The sequence below is a fragment of the Portunus trituberculatus genome, chromosome 50, assembly GCF_017591435.1.
Source record: "Portunus trituberculatus isolate SZX2019 chromosome 50, ASM1759143v1, whole genome shotgun sequence".
Classification (NCBI taxonomy): Eukaryota; Metazoa; Arthropoda; class Malacostraca; order Decapoda; family Portunidae; genus Portunus; species Portunus trituberculatus.
In genome coordinates this window covers 17,335,986-17,350,580 of record NC_059304.1, presented here as the reverse complement: position 1 = coordinate 17,350,580, position 14,595 = coordinate 17,335,986, and the positions used below count along the sequence as shown (strand labels likewise).

General features: G+C 45.9%; 1 long non-coding RNA gene across 2 annotated transcripts in view; it reads left to right on the top strand.

Moving 5' to 3' along the window:
• Positions 1-1,955: 1,955 nt before the first annotated feature.
• LOC123499772 overlaps positions 1,956-14,595 on the top strand; it is a 66,517-nt gene continuing 53,877 nt past the window's right edge. Inside the window, exons 1-3 of one of the 2 annotated variants that reach the window (XR_006673099.1) lie at positions 1,956-2,131; positions 6,462-6,584; positions 12,991-13,027. This is a non-coding gene — a long non-coding RNA (uncharacterized LOC123499772). The other variant, XR_006673100.1, reaches the window with a different exon arrangement.

Sequence of the window (14,595 nt, the reverse complement as noted above, 5' to 3'; positions counted from 1 at the left end):
GCAAGGAGTGGAGGGTAGACTAGTGTATATTGGTGCGTGTTACTGTGGTTCTCTCCCTCTTGGTTGGCTGGCTCAGAGAGAGAGAGAGAGAGAGAGTGGGAGGGTGGGGGTTGCTGGCTGGTTGGGTTGAAGGTCGAGGGCCTAACTATACAAGATCAGTGCTGTTGGGTTCTGTCGTTAGAGTGTTACAGTTAAGGGTGTGGAGTCATGTAGCCTTTTGCACTATGGAGTTGTTGCTGTTTGCCCTTTTGTTATTGTTGTTGTTGGTGGTGGTGGTGGTGGTAGTGGTGGTGGTTTGGGTGATGTCAGGGTTGTTGTTGTTGTTGTTGTTGTTTATCCTTTGCTGTTGTTGTTGTTGGTGGTGGTGGTGGGAATAGTGATTTGGATGATGTCAGGGTTGTTGTTGTTGTTGTTGTTGTTTGTCCTTTGTTGTTTTTAGTGGTGGTGGTAGTGTTGGTAGTGGTTTGGATCAGGGTTAGGGTTGTTGTTGTTGTTGTTTTTTGTTATTGTTGTTGCAACGACAAATTTGTTGTAACTACAGGCAAATCTGCAGAAAAAGAGACAAATATCGTATTATGGAAGGTAAGAAGAGAAACGAGATTCTTATTATCAGAAGGGCAAGGTGAAGGAGAAACAAGCCCTGAATCATCCTGTATAGATCTGTTAGGCAAGGTCTGAGGGAAGAGTTCACTTTTAGAGTTAAGGGTAGCAGTCGAACCGTCTGAATGAGAGGAGGGAGAAGGGATGAAAAAAAAAAATGTTGAAGCTTTTGCTAAGATGCCAGAAGTTACGAGGAGATGAATTGACAAGATTTAACATTTTGACATTTGTTATTGATGAAAGAGTTAGTGGCAGCTGGAGGACAGATCTGGCTTAATCCAGCCAGAAGTGTAAAGAACATGAGTTTCAGGAGATGGAAAGCCAATGTACCGCCTGTTGATGTTGTTGTTGTTGTTGTTGTTGTTTAAATTAAGGATGAGGGTTTTCTTCTGCTTCTTCTTCTTCTTCTTCTTCTTCTTCTTCTTCTTGACCAAATCCTTACGAAAATGGCATAATGATGATAATAATGACATCTTCAAAGTTTCGCACAATTCGCCGCAGTTTCCTTTTTGATCGCGCTGCCACGCTGACCTTTCATTGGGCGAATATTTATGTGTGATAATCTTGGTCCAGCCTCGCCCGTGAATAAACAACACGAAAAACAACACCAAGTAAGGAGACGTTGGAGTGGTCATAGGAGATTAAATTTACTTGAATTGTATCATAAATATATCAAGTGTGGGCTTCCTGTCGGCACGAGGGAGCTTGAAACAAAGACGCCGAGGGAAGCGCCAGCACTCCCGCAACACTCAGTGACCCTGTGTGTCCCCCAGCTGTGCAAGGGCCGCACAGCAGCTGTGGGGCGGAGGGTAGGGTGCTGCTGTAACACCGTCTCTGTGGCATCATAAACGATGGAACATGAAAGAGAAGCCGATGTGAAGAGAAACGCCGCACAGCAAGAAGTAAAAGCAGCAGCAGCAACAGCAGGAGGAGATGGAGGAGGAGGAAGAAAAGGGGAGAAGAGGAGAGAGAGAAAAGGAAGAAGAAGAAGAAGAAGAGGAGGAGGAGGAGGAGGAGAACGAGGAAGAGGAGGAGGAGGAGGAGGAGAAAGATGAGGATGAGGAGTGGCCGTGCTGGTTGCCGTGGGGCAGGCTAGAGGCGCCCTCTGCAAGCAAGGAAGAGTTTGCCCACCTCTCCCTCCTCCTTTCCTCAGGCGCCTTGTTTCCCTCCCCAGGGCCTCCTCCACCCTATACCCCATGACCCCCGCAGCACCTGGCCCTGACCCCTCTGTGCTACGTGAGCCTTCACGACACCTACACGAGGCTTCCCCGCCCCTCCCCACTCCCCCACTGGCCTGGCGGGACACGAGCGATGCCTTGGACGGCGCGCCGCCACATCACAAAACGAAACGGAGACTCAGCTGCACCGCGCTCCCTCGTGAGCCAGTCTGCAGCTGTGACGCCTGAACCTTTATTCCTTGTTTTTTATGTCGTTTCGTGCCGAGCGGACCAGCCCTCCTTAACCAGCAGGGCTTGATACAGCCCCGGGACGCGCCATGGCAGCCTGGTGCACAGCGGCTCTCGAGGAAAGGGTAAATAATCTCGGTCTCGGCGCTCATGTTGCAAGTTGTCGAGGTTGCGGGTGAGCGAAGTGTTGTGGGAAAGTTTCCTCGCCTAGGCCCGCCTCCGCCGCACTCCCACAACATGTTCTTTCTATCTCATCTCTCACGCTTCTGAAACGCCCCAGTGAGGTGAATAAAAGTCAGAAGTTCTTCGTTAGTGTGAAAATGCTGATCAGTCTTTGTGTCGTCGCCAAAACCCTTCAGCCAGTGTGAAAATAAACTTCTGCACTGCTTGATCCATTTGTGCATATTCATCGTGTCTGGTCATCAGCGGAGTAAATCCCGACTGCGAAGAGTGAGTCGTGATCTGGTAACGCGTGTCCGAGCCAGGGCGGTGTGGCAGGACGTGAACACAAACACTAGGAGACACCCGCCCTGGGGTATACTCCTCCGTTGCTGCCACACCCTTACCTCCCTGGCTGGCGGCTGTGTGTGTGTGTGTGTGTGTGTGTGTGTCGCGACTTGAAGGGATGTGGGGGACTTGTGATAAATTCAGTTCGCTCAGTGGCATTAACCGAAAGATTTGACTCGGGTTCACTTTACGACTTACAATTTTCGTATTTGTGTGCAAGCGCGGTATCGTCTCCCCGGGTGTTCATCCCCAGCGCGGTGAACGCTCGGCGTCTTGCCCAGGACGTATTTAGGCATTAGAGTAAAAATAGAAACCATTTAGACGAGTAAGGCAGAGGGGTGAGGTTAGGCGTAAATACGTTAAGACTGGGAATCGTTTTAGTTGTATAAAAATAGGCAGTTTTAACTTTTGACATGAACTATGACTTAACGCTTCGATTCGCTTCCCGACCTGAACAAAGAGACGAGGGATCATCTTTTCCACAAAGCCAGTACAAGATAAGGAGAATCAAGAGCATAGCCACTCTGCACGCAAGCAATCAATGAAGCTGAATGCGTAGGAGTGACGTGACTTCCTTACAAAGCAATGATTGATTGGTCAAAGTCACAGCCGAGGCCGCCGGTCGGAACGAAGTGGCGTCTGGTGCCCCGCAAGGCGTGAGTCTCGAGCTGTTTTTGTCCAGCCACCCACTCCTCCACCTCATCCCCATCCTCCCCATCCTCCCCCTGCCCTTCCACTACTCCATCTCCTCTCCTCCATCTCTACTCTTCCATCCACTGCTTCTCCTTCATCGCCTATACTCTATCCGTACCCTTTCTTCCCCGCCACTTCACTTGTAATCTCATTCACTCATCCATCGCCCTCCCATCTTTACTCCATCCCTTCTCATCCATTTTCTTTCTTCCTTCACCGCTCTCCTTATATGGCCTTCTGATTCTTTTCTCTTCTTCATCTGCTTCTTTCATCCACCATTATCTGTTATCTTCTCTCCTTCATCTCTATCCTTCTCTTTCTTTCCTTTGCTTCTCTCTCTTCCCTCTTTTTACTTCTTGACTCTCCTTAATTTTTCTTCCCTCCCTTTTATATCTCGCTCCACTCCACCCTCCTTTCTCTCTCTCTCTCTCTCTCTCTCTCTCTCTCTCTCTCTCTCATCCACCTGTGCTGTGCTGCGTTGTGTCATATTGCTCCACTACCTTGCGTTGTGTTGCATTTGGCTGTATTGTCTCATGTACTGTGTTGTGTTGTGTTGCGGTGAGTTTTGTTGCGTTTGTGTTTTGTTTCACTGCGATATCCTGTGTTGCATTGTTTTATTTTGTGTTCCTTTATGTCAAACTGTATTGCTGTTTTGATTTGTTGAGTTGTTCTTTCTTTGTGTTTCTGTGTTTTTGAGTTGCGTTGTGTTGTGTTGCGTGTTGCTTACATTTACAAAGAACACTTCCGGTGACTTTAGGAGCATCTGGGCCAGTTGTTCATTCAGTAGATTGCCTTCACCGTCTCCACCAACAAACAGGATGCCGTGTGTGTGTGTGTGTGTGTGTGTGTGTGTGTGTGTGTGTGTGTGTGTGTGTGTGTATACTGTAAAAATCTTATTCGTACAATTTCCTTTCAATAATTCCTGTATCATTTATCATTATTTGTGTGTTTACATTTTGGTGCACAAATAAACATATATATATAAGTTGAGCTTAATCTCGTATGCTTATAGTTAGAAGCATCAGTATTGGTAGTAATGTGTTGATATTAGTATTAGTATATGTATTTGTATTTGCATCTTTATCACATTATCATCATTACAATCGTTCATTCATTTTCAGCTTTGCGTTACATCAGCCACGCGATGCTCGATCCCTGGCGAAACTTCATTATGATAATTATTGTAACACGTCATTGGAACACAAGCGCAGTGTTGGGGGGAAATTCAAGTGAGTTTTTACATTAGATTCTTTGAGCAATTAGTTTAATGGCAGATGGTTCATTTTGTTTGACACTACTCACATTTTTATTTTATATATTTACTGATCGTGAAGAATCATACACTGCTTTTAACAGGCTGCAGTGGAGGTTACTGGTGTTTTCATGGATCTTTTTCACGATTCCACATATTGTTTAATGAAGACTAAACACCATTACTGAGGGAAAGAAAACACCCTTGGGACTTACTGATCACCTTTATGGCATTTCAAAATAAACCTGGTGAGAGAATTGAGTGTTTAAGCTAAGCACACCCCGGCCAATGTAATACCTTCCCTGAAAAACGTCCTCGCACATGAAAAAAGCCGATAATTAACAGTAATTCTGATGAGTAAGAGATAAAACGTGCTTACCGAGTCATTACTGATTTATGTGACGCCCTTGTTAGATAAATCATAGTGTGTCCTGACCTCAAGTCATTCTATTTTTCTTAATTACGTACCACGTTGGCCTCTTCACCCGCCATCCGGCCCGCCGCGCCCTGCCTCTCGTTAGGTGTCCAGCCAACGGAGAGATGAGTCTGATGATGATAATGATGGTGGTGTTTGATGATAATGAGAGTAACGCCCGTATTAAAAAACGCCTTCCTCTCTCACTACGACAATTTTCCAAGGCCACAGAGATGATTAGCGGGGTTTTCAAGACAGTTTCTCCCTTTAATAAACTAGAAAGCTTTGCCAATCTATCACCAGAACCATAAAAAAAACACTTTTAAAAACACGAGTACCTTGAACTGGAGACTTTGGAAAGTAGTGATGGTGAGAGAGCAAAGCGTTTCAGAATACGGGACTAAGACTAATAATAACAATGAGTACGACTACGAGGAGGAGAAAGACGATGAGTACTAGACGATTAGAACAAAAGACGATGAGAACGAAGATGACGATGACGACGATGAGGACAACAATTAATAGGACGAGGACGCCGAGGACCAGTTTCTACACGTACGATGAAACATAACTCTTTCCTAGCAGCAAAAACCTGTAGCAATCAAAGCAAGCCGCCACGATAAGCTAGCAGAAATAACGATTGCACATCACATAACGTTACTATTCAATACAGAACGAATGGCCCTCTTCGTCACAGTCGCTACAAGTAATGGCGACCACGTGCCATCTAGCGCTTGGAATCACAACTATACCGCTGGCTGCCTAGTGCCTGTTTGCTTGCATCTCGACGATAAGCCCTCCGCTAAATGACCATCTGAGAGAAAGCCTGCGTGTTGGGTTTAATGAGACGCCTCGTATATATTTTCTCATTAGCCCCGCGACGATTCACGAGGGAGGGAGGAGGGGCAGAAGAGAGGCTGGAGGGGTTTTGTCAGCGGGTGCGGGGTGGCAGCGGCAGCGTTCAGTAATCAGCGTCCCTCAACGGGCAGCCCCACACTTTGCACCGGTAAGGGCTACGTGTTTACGGGGCGTCATCTCAACACGTCACCGGTTATCCTCTGGAAACTTAGTAAAGTGGTTTAATATCGTGCTTTGCAATTTTATGCACACATTTTTTCCTGTAAGTGCTGGACAAATAGTGATTTTTTCATGCGTCCTGTTTTATGAAGAATTTACTACTACTACTACTACTACTACTACTACTACTACTACTACTACTATTATTGATGCTGCTGGTGCTGGAACTGTTGCTGTTGATTTAATGTTTTGTTTTGCTTGCCACAGCTGCACATGCAAATGAGAGATCAATGATGTAAATCGTTGATCTTCCGGTTCAGGTCAGAGGTCACAATTTAAAAATGATTCAGAAAGAGTAACAATTGTTCTCACTAAGTCGTGTGTTTTACTTCAGAAGGGAAGGTTTATATGAACGAAAGCAAGAATGACTAAAGCTTAGGATCTATCTTGTGTGTATGTATGTAGGCCTATGTACTGTACACTCACTACACTTACAATCCTCTATTTTTCTGGAACAGAGCTAGATATCCCATCAGAAATTACCGTTACAAAGGCAAAACTCCTCCAACAGAACGCACCACAGACAGCACGCAGGACTGTCCAAGGCGCACAGGCAAGGCGACGGGAGGAGCTGAAGTGTACCAATCAGCAGCTTCCTACAGAACCCGACAGTCAGTAGCAGCCCCACAGGAAGGTAAATGGGAGAAGTGGCGTCATACAAGCTTGGTGAGATAATCCCTTGTAATCCTCACCATTCCCTCCTTCATCTCCATCTTCTTCCCATCTCTCTGCGTCTCTCCCCTTCTCTGCACCCTCATCACCTCCCTCCCCTTCCTCACATTCCCTCCCCTCTAGCCTATCACCTCTACCATTACGCTATCAATCCATTTTTTCACCACCCTCTCCTCTACCCTCCCTCTCCTTCCCTCCCTGTCTCCCTGCCTCCCTCCCTCCGTGCCTCCCTGCGCCATCGACACCCCGTGGCCGCAGCAAACCTTCCCTTCCCTTCGGGGCAAATCACGCAGCAAATGGCTCTAGAAATTAAACGGGAACGCGACAATTACCACACCTAATGTACGCTATTACGATGTGTGTGTGTGTGTGTGTGTGTGTGTGTGTGTGTGTGTGTGTGTGTGTGTGTGTGTGTGTGTGTGTGTGTGTGTAGGTCCTCCTCCACACACACACACACACACACACACACACACACTGTTACATTTTCTAGGCAAGTGTATCCATTATTGCTCTTTTGTTATTGATATGATGTTTTGAAAATGTAGTGTGTTGTTTGTTTATTTTGTTTTTTATCTCTCTCTCTCTCTCTCTCTCTCTCTCTCTCTCTCTCTCTCTCTCTCTCTCTCTCTCTCTCTCTCTCTCTCTCTCGTCCATGTTGATGTTAGTTATTCTGTGTATTGGGATTATTCCTGACTTACGTAAAGCTCTTTTGTGGAATTCTTGAATTTTTCATTGCAATGGAGTTTATACATTGTAATAGGTAGATAGGGACAGACAGACAGACAGACAGACTAACATACCTACAGACAAACATACCTACAGACAGACAGAGGAATAGATCGATAGATAGATAGATAAGCAACTAGGTAGGTACACTGATAGATTGTTTTAATAGATAGATAATTGAGAGATAGTTTAATAGACAGATTGTTTGGGTAGATAAATAGATGGATTGATATATAGACAGATAGGTTAAACACACACACACACACACACACACACACACACACACACACACACACACACACACACACACACACACACACACACACACAAGTCCTGCCGCCGTCTGTCTGCACTTCTCATCAGCCTCTTGTTCTTGGTCTTGCCGACACTCCCGTCCCAGCCTGTGTTCTGCGAGTATGGCATCTCTCCCCCTCACGAGTGTAGCATTCCCAACCTTCAAGACATAATCACTCGTCTGCGTTCAGTTCAGTGCTACAGTCTTTATTTATGTAAGAGGGGCATTGGCCTGGGGCAGCAAAAGGGAAAAGGGGGAAAAAAAATGTCCCACTGAGAAAAGGAAAGTCAAAAGCAGTGTTCAGAATTAGATGATGTGTCTTGGAACTTTTCTTTTCATGTGAGCTTCAGGAATAGTAATAAGAACAATACATCAAGCCTTAGTGTGAACTCAGGTAGTGACAATTATCTCACGTTTTTACATGTCGAGTATAACCTGCAGTCTTTCTCATAATGCCTTACAGTTTTCTTTGGATTTTGATTCCCTTGATATTGTGAAAATCTGTTAGCTTTGTGTGTTGTAAAGGGGAGTGTCAACAGGTCAAGGGATTTAACACTGAGGAAAAAGGCAGATCACAATGCAAGTGAACAGAAAGTTAATCGACTCGCATCATTGACTCTCTAGACGGATATAGTCATTTGCTTTCAACTCTCTTGGTACAACGCTTTGGTAAATGTATATATGAATGTATGAGTAAACTGAAAGCCACTCAGAGCACATACCTTCACCTTCCGGAAGGGAATCCCACAGTGGCTGCCCAGGCTGAGAGAAGGAAACCTGGTGGAAATTCTGGTGAATGTTGAAATATCTTTGGTGCACATCAATATTTGGCCGCTGCTCGAAGTGTAATGAATTGTTGCTTAACAGAGAACTAACCTTCCCCAACATTGATAGTTTTTTTTTTTTTTTCTTTTGACTCATTGAAAAGGAAGGTTTCCAGACATTTATCCCTGTTATCGGTTATTTATGGAGACTGGCGACTGTGTGGGCTTTTCTTTTTTATCTTTTAGTTACCGTTGGCCATTTCTCCCCTATTACATTAAAAAAAATAAGGTATAGATTTGAAACAGACAGACAAGCAATGATAGACAAACAGACAGACAAAGATAGACAGACAGATAGACAGACAAACTGACAAAAAAGATCGACAAAGAAAAATATAATCGAACAAAAATAAAAAAGACATACAGACAAACACAGTTGGTAGCGCCGATGATAGATGCATGGAAGGAAGAAACCACGAAAGAAATAAAAGGAGAAACAATAGTCAGGTTCACTGATTAATATTTAAGTAGATGAATCGATATCAAACACAGGGATAAATAAACAAACGTTGCGTCAGGAGGGAAAAACCAGAATACGAGTGTTTTTTTTTTTTTTTACGGTAAGGCCGATAGCGCCTGTAGGCACACTTGAAGAGTGTATGGGAAGCGCTGTTCAGCTTCCGCCCATTAGTGGCGCAGGCAATTTTATTTATAGTGGTACCCATATTAGGGCCCATATCACCGCCCAAGCTCATCCTGAGTGTAACCACCTAGAATCTGGGTATCATGGTGATACTTTAAACCACTCGACAAATGGCAAAGTGTTTTAAGGCTATACGTGGTGGGATTCAAACCTACGCGTGGACGTCTGCCCGATCCCACGCTCACCACCCTATCCACTATGCCACCGCCTGTGTGTGTGTGTGTGTGTGTGTGTGTGTGTGTGTGTGTGTGTGTGAAGTTGTCGTTTCTTCTCTTTATAGATTAACTTGCTGTTTGAATGATTTCTTTATTTCTTACACACGTACTATTCATCTCTCTCTCTCTCTCTCTCTCTCTCTCTCTCTCTCTCTCTCTCTCTCTCATCTCCCTTCCTCTCATATATCCCTCTCTCCTTCTCGCCTTTCCTCACACCCTCGCTCTGCTGTTTATATTTATGAAGGAAAATGCCAAACAAACACTATCATCGCTCCCATCACGCGACGCGCACAGCTGACTCACAACTCACAACAACACAGTCTTCGAGGAGGTCAGGGTTCGTTTCCCGGAGCGAGTGAGGCAGTCAGTCCGTCACACCTGCCCATTACAGTCCCCGCCGCCTGCAGCTCCATCCCCCGCCCCGCCCGCCCGCCGCCTCTGTTCCATCCGTTTTCTATTCTCGTAGAGCTTAGTGGGTGTGTTCAGTAGATAGTTACAGTTGATGCTTCCGTGAGATGTTGTGTCTTTACCTGGCTCATGTTGTTGTTGTGGTGGTGGTGGTGGTGGTGGTGGTGATGGTGGTGGTATTATGAAAAAAAAAATTAAAAAACTTATTATGACCCACGAAATGTAAAGAAAAAAGCAAGTAAATAAATTAATAAACATCTGTAAGAAACTTTAACAAAAATTATGCATTCAAAATGTGCAAAAGTTTATACAAAAAACAAAAAACAAACCCTAAACAAGCACACAAATCTCTCTCTCTCTCTCTCTCTCTCTCTCTCTCTCTCTCTCTCTCCCATCCCCCTTCCCCTCCCCCCTCCAACACACAACCACACTTCCAAAGACACACAAACAAAACGTGACATCACTAACCTTACCCCCACTCTTCCTCCTCCTCCCCCTGGTTCCTTAGTGACATTAATTGGAATCCAGGTACACTCGCCCACCTGTGCTGGCGGACGGAGGCATAATGAGGTGGCGGCGCGGAGGGACGAGCGTAACGAAGCGATTCCCAGCAAGGCGAGGCTGTGATATTCTTGTGGCGGCTGTGAAGTGAAGGCTTGGAGGCGGCGGGGGAGTGGACGGGGCAGCGGGGATGAGGAACTGGAGGACAAGGGGGGTAGAGAAGAGGTGAGGAAGGTGAAGAGGGGATGGAAAGAGAAAAAGCGAGATGAAGGATGGATGGAAGTGAAGAATGATGAAGAGGTGATGGGAAAACAAAGGAAGATGGAAGGATGTGGGAAAGAAAAACGAGAAGGAAGAAGAAGGGGGAAAGAGAGGGGAGAAAAAAGCAAGGAGAACGAAGAATTGATGGAAAGAAATGGAAGGATATCATACTAGAGGTGTAAGGAAGAAGAATAAAGGAAGAAGGAAAAATGACAACGAAAGGATGGATGATAATAAGGAAAAAAAAAAAAGGATACGAAGGAGAAAAAAAAACTAAAGAAGGAGGAATAAAGAGTGCAAGGTAGGAAGAAAACAAAGGAGGAAAAAATTGGAGGAAAGACTGTGAGAAAGCAATGAGAGGAAGCAAGATAGATAAAAGAGAAAGGAGAGAAGGAGAGAGAAGTAAATAGATGAGATAAAGAGAACGATAAGATACTATGAAGGGACTGATAGATACTGACTAATTAGGGAAGGATCGTGAGAGGTGAGGGAGGAGGAAGATTAGGAAGAGTATGAGAAAGAGAGGGAAGGATAAAGATGAGTCAAGAAAAAGAACAGCAGGAAAGTAAATATTAACGTGTGTTTGAGAAATATAAATAGAGAATTATAGAGATGTGTGATATGAGCGATTGGTGTTAGGGTTTATTCATTTAGAGGGATCGTGGGAGGTGCGGGAAGATGAAGATGAAGAGAAGGAAGGAGGAGGGAGGAGAAGGTAGGAGGAAGGGAGGAGGAGCATATTGAGATTAGGAAGGGAGAGTGGTGAGTTTGACGTTGTAGGGAGAAGATGAAGAGAAGAAAAAGGAGGAAGATGAGGAAAGTGAAAATTAGTGAAGTTGAGAGATGAATAAAATGAAATGACGAAGGGAAAAAAAGGTAATAAATTTGAAAAGAAAAAAAAGCTATTCTCTCTCTTTCTCTCCCTTCCACCTTTTTTTTTCTTCCTTCCTTCTCTTCCTTCATCTCTTCCCTCTTCCTTCCTTCCTAGCCATCATCTTACCATTACCCTCACCACGACAACCCCGCACTTAATGGCCATCCCTGTTCCTCACTGTTACTTATTTGTTACTTAGTTACGTCCACGGCTTAATCTGAAATCATCACTATTACCATGAGAGGTGACCGCGTGCTATGGCTGTGGCGAAGGAGAGACGAAGGATGAGAGAAAGAAGGGTAGAAAATGGCGCTGATACTTCTACATAGTAATAGGGGAGCAGAGGGGGGGTCGTGGTAGGGAAATCAGTGGGGGATGGGGATGAAGTTAAGGGTGGTGGTGGTGGTGGTGGTGGGCGGTGGAGCGTGTCGCCCGGGGGAGGGATGGGGGGCTAACACCTGCTACCCTGCGGCCAAGCTTCGGGCACTCCCACCACGCTGCCACGTCTCCAGCCCCGCCAGCCACACACACACACACACACACACACTGAAAAGGAAGAGGGAGAGAGAGGATGGCGTGAGTGTGGGATGAGACGTCGAGGCAGAGGTTGTGTGTGTGTGTGTGTGTGTGTGTGTGTGTGTGTGTGTACCATCACCTCATCACCCCTGGCCGGCGTCCCTCACCCCTGGCTCAATGGGCTGTAAATTGCTACCCAAGGCAAGCATGGGAGGGTGAAAAGGTTGCTCATGGGGATCCCCGGCCCTGTGTGTGTGTGTGTGTGTGTGTGTGTGGGAGGACTGAGTAAGGAGCAACAGCAGCGTCATGGGCAGACACACGCCAACCTTCCCTGAGTGACGCAGAAGTTTTGGTGCTCCGGGATACTCGTACAAACCAGTAAAAGGAGAAAGAGGAAAAATAATAGAATAAAATAAATACAACAGCTCCACTTAAACACAGCAACAAACACCATGCATGACTTACCGGCTATGGGAGTGTTAGGGAAGGAAGGGACGGGGTGAGTGAGTGTGTGGGTGGATGAGATGGGCAGAGGCGGCCATGGGAGGGGCAGGGAAGGGAAGGCAAGGCAAGGCGGTGAGACGGGCAAGGCGGCCACGATGTTGAACGCTCAGGCCAGTTGACCTTCTATATCAACCTCCCCACCTCCCGCTTGTTCTTATATTATGTCCATCTTAGTGAGGGACGCGCCAGCCTGCCAGTACCGACACACACACACACACACACACACACACACACACACACACACAGGGATTGGTGGCAGTGATGGTGGTGGTGGTGGTGGTGTATCCCAAGACGAAGTGGAGGGAGTGGGGGGAAGGGTTGTGAGGTAGGTTGGTTGGGGACTTAATAAACCTCTTGGGGGCAGCGCGTTGTTGTTGTTTTTGTTGTTGTTGTTGTTGGTGGTGGTGGTGGCGGTGGTGGTGGTGGTAGTTTTTGTATTGTGTTAAGAAAGTGAGTATCTGTGATAATATTAGCTTATTGTTATTGGTTTTGGATGTTGTTTTTTGTGGTGGTGGTGGTGGTGGTTGTGGTGGTGTGACATGATGGCTCTGGCAATGTATTGTTATAAATCTAATTTCTATTCTGCACTTCTTCCACACAGTATTCACCTCTGAAGAACACTCGGGCACCATCGGGAGGTGAGTAAAGTTCCCATGATGTCTTTTGGCCCCTCCTGTAACAGGCCAGACCAGTGGAGGAGGGCCGCTGCTGTCAAGGCGAAAACTAGCAGCAAGAAATGACAATAGCTGTTAATTACCGTCCTTGGCTTGATTTTTTCCTTAGCTTACACATGGACGCTTCTGAAAGGGAAAAAATAAGCTATAGTCCTTCAGAACACAATACCCTCCAAAGCTTATGCAATGCTACCTGAGTGGTTTGTTATGGAAGGGCAGGAATATAGAACTTAAAGAACTGGCTTTATTTTACTGTTATGCTGGTTTTCTATTGTATTCTGTTGGTGTGTAGTACCGCATTCTGAAACACCTCTCTCCAGACCTCTGCTGCTTTTAAGAGGCTGTTGTTGAAGTGGCACTGGGTTTAATTATTTTCCTTATGGTTCTGGTAATAAATTAACAGCATTTTTACATTATTAACACGTGAAACGCTCTCTAGAACAGTGTTAGATATCTCTGTGGTCTTTGAAAAACGTTCGTGGTGGGAGAACAAAGTGTTATGTTCGTACTAGTAGTGTATTTCAGCCTTCAGTGTCCGTTGCTTATATTTTCAAGTTTGCGTCGGTGCCTGTTCTTATAGAATTTACATTATCTCCATATTTCTGGCTTCAGTTTCCGTTGCTGCATCATACAGTACCTTTAAGAAAAATATCTGTACTTTTATCTTTTTTTTCCAAGCCATGTCCGTGATTCTCTCCATGCATTGTCCTTCCTTGCTCTTTGTTTCGTACTGCTTGTGTGTCTGGCTTCAGTGTCCGTTACTGTGGGGTGCTTGTTCAGTACTTACCGAATCTTCACGTGATTTACTTCTCAGTGTTGCGTCTACCTTCCCTTTTCCCGCCCGGTGCTGTGGGTTGAGTGCAGTCGTGTTGCTACCCTGTTGCTCCTCCTCCTCCTCCTCCTCCTCCTCCTCCTGCTGCTGCTGCCCGAAAATAAGGAAGGCGGTGAGGGCAAGGCGGACCCTCCCTTCCACCACCATCACCCCTCTCAAGCTCCCCGCCGCGGGTGGTCCCGTGTGGCGGTGAGTGGCGGGAAGCACCTCCCCGCCCCTTCCCTCCTCTACCCACCCCTCCCCTTCGCTCAGTCTCGTCTCTCCCCATCCTCCCACCCACACCCCACGCCCGCAAACACTGTACATCTACTATACCATCACCATCAAGGAAGGACTGATGGTATCGCTACAACCACCACCGCCACTACTACCGCTATTATTACAACTGCAAATCACCAATACCATCACAACTGTTATAGCATCACCACCGCCACCACCACCACCACCACTGCTACAATTATCATCATTACTGTATCTCCACCATCGCTGCTACAAATGTCACTACCACCACCAACAACAACAACAATAACATCATCACATTTACTACTCTCTCTCTCTCTCTCTCTCTCTCTCTCTCTCTCTCTCTCTCTCTCTACACGTGTCCTCGCTTATCGGATCAAACTCTTATTGCTGCAAGACGGCTCGCTAATACTGACTGTTGAATGCACAGTGGAAAAGGGGAAGAGAAAAGTATACAAAA